At 46.8% G+C, this 5,465-nt stretch overlaps 1 long non-coding RNA gene across 1 annotated transcript; it reads left to right on the forward strand.

The window, feature by feature from the left end:
- Positions 1-539: 539 nt before the first annotated feature.
- On the forward strand, positions 540-4,005 carry LOC128328488 (uncharacterized). Its single transcript, XR_008309244.1, has 3 exons — positions 540-692; positions 2,088-2,156; positions 3,787-4,005. It is a non-coding gene; the product is annotated as an uncharacterized LOC128328488 (long non-coding RNA).
- The last annotated feature ends 1,460 nt before the right edge of the window (positions 4,006-5,465 follow it).

Raw genomic sequence — 5,465 nt, forward strand, 5'->3', positions numbered from 1 at the left:
GTTTTTGATTGTATGAATGACCTCATTATGCAGCCAAACCATCCAGAAAGAAGGGGAGAGTTCTGTGGATACGAAGAATTGCATCTTGCATCTTTTTTGTTTCCTTTTTCATTTCTTGGTCATTTAGCAATGAACAATATTCTTCTGTATGTGAAATGTGATTGCCCCTTTGAAAAACATGATGATGTTAAGGCAAATATTCAAGGCAGACCCTGAACTCAACTTACTTCTCCACTTTGCCATGCCCTGATTTCAATCTGATGGGCTGCTTCAGCTATAAACGGTGCAGTACAACCTACCATATGCTGTTTGTTTTCTCATAATTTGTCTCTGTGGTTTCCAAGAAGTTAAATTAAGTTTCACTTAAAAGTCAAGATGAAGTAGGCAACTAGAAAAAGAATACCTGCAAACTTAGATTCTCAAACTGAGGGGCTAGAGTTGCCTACTCTGACTGTAGCTATTCCTGGAGATTTTCTCCTCCGCACCTTTTCAGTGTTTTTGACAATATCAAACCTTTGCTTACAACAGTCACTTGGGAATTGATGCCAGTTCTTGGAGATTCCATGCTGGTCCTGAAGTGCTGGCAGCCCTATATATGTGGAAGGACCCCAGGGGGGCAGAGGCCAACGGGAGATGAGGTGCAATGTTTTTATGTTAACCACCCAGAGATGCAAGTTTGGGCAGTATAGTAAGTAAGTAAGTAAGTAAGTAAGTAAGTAAGTAAATAAATAAATAAATGCTTCTGGGAGGAGTAGAATCCTAAGGCAGGTGGACCCTTTCCCCCAATCACTAGTCACAATCTGGGTAGGTTAAATGCCCACTGGCAGATCAACCTCACTGATCCATATTGGATTTGCAGAGGATGGTTTCCCCATCACCCCAAAATGATTTGGGGAGAAGGGAATTCAGGAAAAGCTATTCTAATGATGTCTTTCTGTGTGTGAAACCGATGGAGATGCCCTGTGCAATTCTCCTTCTAATGTTGGGTTACCAGGTCCAGATGGTGAAAATAGTCAAAACCTGTCACCAAAAAAGTGGAAATAGTTGGTGTTATTCACTTTTTTTAAAAGGCCCCCAAAAGTCTTCACTTTGCATAAAATTTGCATGAAATTTGCATGTGCTGATTGATATAATATATGCATACTTTGCTTTTTTAAAAAAAAATGGGATGATCTGAGAATAAATACAGCTCACCACTATGAAGGATCACAGAATCCCATGGGGACAAATGGCACATTTTTATTTCATTTTTTAGCTGGGAGGGGGGAACCACCAGAGAACCCTTTCTCTACACATAAAATTTCTGACCTGGAGGAGGGAGTGCGCTGCGTGCAGCAGTGGAGAAGTCCCTCCTAGTCCTTGGGCCACTGGAGACTCCGAGGAGAGGATGAGGGTGTTGCTGCTGCTGCCACCAGCAGCGGCAGCAACACAGAGCACTGGCTGAGTTGAAGTAAGGGGCAGCTCACTGATTCCGTCTCTGCTATGTGCTCTAAAGCCAGTCTTCTTCTCGCCTGTGCCCCGTCAGCATCCCTCACTCGTTGTGCCAGTCACTAGGGTGGAAGAGCTTTTGATTGGTGGTGGCACAGCACACATGCGCAGTGGCAACAGAAAGGCAGCTGGCCGGCAGCACTGTGCAAACACACCAAGAGTGCAGGCCTGAAGCTGCTGGTTTGGCGTGGGTCAGGTGAGAGGAGGAGTAGGGCTTCGCCACGCATACATGGGAGAGCTTCTAGTTGGCTGGTGGCCCAGGGCTCCAGTCAAAACTGAATTAAAAATTAGAGCAGCTCAGCTGGCTGGCTGATGGCAGGATGGCACCCTCCAGACACCCCCTCTAACACGAAAATAGTTGGAGGAGTTTTTAAATAGTTCAGAATCCAGTCACCAGATGGCTATGCATGCTTTTATTAGTATTATAGGTAGAAAAGAAAACCATACAAACAAGATCTTATCCATCAAAAAAATCCCCGTACGTAAGAAAGATACAATAATAGTAATTGTATATGTATATATGTGTATATATGAAGAGAAGGAAATATTAGGATAACAGGTCTCACAAAATCTAAATCTAAATCTAACCTTCAATAAAGGATTTTGAACCTCTCAAGAAAACTCCCTTTGAACCAATGGATCGTCCAACAATTAAGTAGTTTAAAGAGGTAAGAACCAATCCTACCATGACAAAAATGATATCGATAAGGCAATGTTATTCTAATGGCATTCTTGGGTAGGAACATAGGAACATAGGAAGCTGCCATATACTGAGTCAGACCATTGGTCTATCTAGCTCAGTATTGTCTTCACAGACTAGCAACGGCTTCTCCAAGATTGCAGGCAGGAATCTCTCTCAGCCCTATCTTGGAGATGCTGCCAGGGAGGGAACTTGGAACCTTCTGCTCTTCCCAGAGCGGCTCCATCTCCTAAGGGGAATATCTTACAGTGCTCACACATCAAGTCTCCCATTCATATGCAACCAGGGCAGCCCCTGCTTAGCTAAGAGGACAAGTCATGCTTGCTACCACAAGACCAGCTCTCCTCTCCGATTCACAGATCCTAGTACCCCGATTCACAGATCCTTGCAGGATTATGTGCCCGGATTACTACAGTTACAGAGGAACAGAGAGTTGGTGCTGGGTTGCAGGAGACAAAAGTTGGAGCAAGTTCTACAGGAGAGTCTATACAAAATGTTGGAGAAAAACTCTCTGGAAGGACGGAGAGCCCAACCTGTTTATAGGTTTGCAGGTCCAGTTAACTTGACTCTTCCCCACAATTGAACAAGAAGCCAGTAGAGATGACAGAGCCCTGGAAGTACAATGTACTCTTGGTCAGATTTCTCTCCAGCACTAAGTAGAACACACAGATCCCTTGTGAGGCAGAGAGCAGAAATAAAGAGAAACATGCTGGTCCAGAGGCGTAACTAGGGAAAACGGCGCCCGGGGCAAGCACTGAAATGGCGCCCCCCTGCCCCCCCAACATACTACATTATACTTAGGTTTTTCCTCACAAGCGCCCGCCGCCAAGCCAGGCCACTGGCTGGCCGCCAGGCACCAGCAAAGCAATGGGGGGGGGCGCGGGCGGCGTGGAAGGGACCGCTCGTGGGGGAGGGGGTGCCGATGCGCTCCCTTGACTGCTGCAGCGCTGCTGCACTGAGCAGGAAACATTTGTATTAACAAAAAAAATTTTTTTTAATTTAAATTTTTTTTTGTCATGGCGGCGCCCCCCATGTGACCAGAAAATATGGCGCCCGGGGCACGTGCCCCCCCCTGCCCCCCCTATAGTTACGCCTCTGTGCTGGTCTTTATATTAGCAAAGCTGGAGAGTAATTTCAGTTGGTGCACTAAACACTCAACGAAGAGCCAACCAGCATTACCTAGCGATTGGAGAGCCTCCCCAGGATTCAGTCCTGTCTTTAAATTGGGAGAATCAACAAAGTGCAAGCTTAGTGAGATTTTAGTTGGCCCTGATCAAGGCACTGCCCTAATGTTACTTCTGAATTTTTCCAACACAACCGCTTATGGATCAACACAACTATCTGTTTCGGAAGGTTAGGGAAGAGTCATTGGTTCATCCTTCCTGTAGCTCGATTGACATAAACAAGGGAGGTGACTCAGCACTGCTAATCCAGAACCCCTGTTTTAATTGCCTGCTGAGTTATGAGATAGTTGGGTGGTTACAGCTGGCCGTGCCCCTCCTCGGTGCAAGTCCCTAGAACAGGAAGGGTGAAGCAGTGACCATTCCGGCGCTGCTGAGCTCTGGGGAAAATTCACAGTGTCACTCTCTCTCTCCAAGGTACTTGTTGTCACGAGTTCATCCTCACTCCCTTGGCTGGGACCAGGGCCAAGATGGGAGAGTGCATGTTGAAGGAATGACAGGAACTCCACTCCGACAGAAGAGGAAGTCATAACCCGTGGCCTCATCAGATGGCCTGTGTTGCATTTTCTCATTAGCACTCACAGCAGGAGCCTGCTGTATTCTATCTGGCAATCTTTTGTTTTGTTTATTAGAAGTTTGTCCCTGTGGGGATCCTGTAGAGAGTGTGGGGGGTGGAGCCCGAAAAGACAAGGGTGGGAAAGGAGGAGAAGGAGGCAAATGGAGTTGCTCCTGAATAAAGCTTAGTTAAACAAATATAAGATTGCTTCATGTTTATGAAGGAAGCACCTGTTTAAAAGTGTTGCTGCTATGAACTGCATTTGGCAAATACTTGGACCCCCAGAAACATGGAGAGGTTCAGTGGGCAGGGAGAGCTGCTAGGGACTGCCAAGAGACATTTGAGAAGCAGCTCCTGAGCCAGCAAGGGGAGTGGGGGAGGCATTTGAGGGTGTGAATATTATCTTGTCATCGCTCACTTAAAATAAGAACAGCGGACTTCCATGGTGGGTGGCTGAACTTTTCAACTCCTTCATTAGCATTCCCGCAAGCTGTTTGGCCAGGTGCAAGCTACACATTGCACTAGCCACATGGAATCTTTCTTCTCTATCTTTCTTAATCGGTAGCCTTGATCAGACATTATAGAAAAGGTGCTCTACAAGTGCATTGTCTATAATTGGGCTGGAAGTTCCGTCCCGGCGCCATCAGTCACCTCTGTCGGAACCCATTCACGGTTAGAGTGGTGTTCTTCTGCGGTCTTGGGCGATCAGGAAGTGCTGCTCTGCTCATGTAGAGTCTCTTTTGTATAACATCTGAAGAGTGCTTAATTTTTTCATCTATCCATCTCTTTATATTTCACCCTGCCAGCACATGTTGGGTGGCATACATTAAAGCCATAAAACAAAGTATCGGCAATGAAAGAAAATAGAACACAATGAAGCTATTCTCACCGAATATTCTCACTGAATATTCTCACAGTTTTGGTCGCTCGTGAGAACCAGCAGGCTCGAGGGAGAGCCAGGGGGCTCCACGGCGGCAAGCCCACCTCTGTAGCCACCCCCTTAAGCAAGGTTAACGGAGCGAGCACTCCATTAACCTCGTTAAATTGATCATGTGCAATCACAGTGGGCACACGGGGGAGGGGTATCTTACAAATGCACCACACACTCACATGGTGCATGACTGGGGCTCCAGAAGTGGGGCAACCCCCAATCCCCACAGCCCCCACCGGTTCCATGATGGAGCCGGTAGTCATGTGGGTGGCCGATCCAGTCACCCAGGGCTAGGGGTTTGTGGGTTCGTCAGGGCTCTGGGATCGTCAGGGCTAGGGGTTTGATTGTTTGATCGGCTAAGCCCATTCTCCCCGCCAAACCCCGTCTGGCGCTTCACACGGGTCATGTGAAGTGCCTTCCAGAGATGTAAACCTCTGACTTACAAATATACATACATCCACACAAAGCTCCATAACATATTCAATTAAGCAAGTTCCAAACTTACAAATGCCAACCCATACATATAAGCAGGTCAATGCACTTGGGAATGCTTCACGAGTTATCAACATCCACCTAACAGACCAGTTTTTGGGAACACGACCCATTGCA

Source organism: Hemicordylus capensis, chromosome 5, assembly GCF_027244095.1.
Source record: "Hemicordylus capensis ecotype Gifberg chromosome 5, rHemCap1.1.pri, whole genome shotgun sequence".
Lineage (NCBI taxonomy): Eukaryota > Metazoa > Chordata > Lepidosauria > Squamata > Cordylidae > Hemicordylus > Hemicordylus capensis.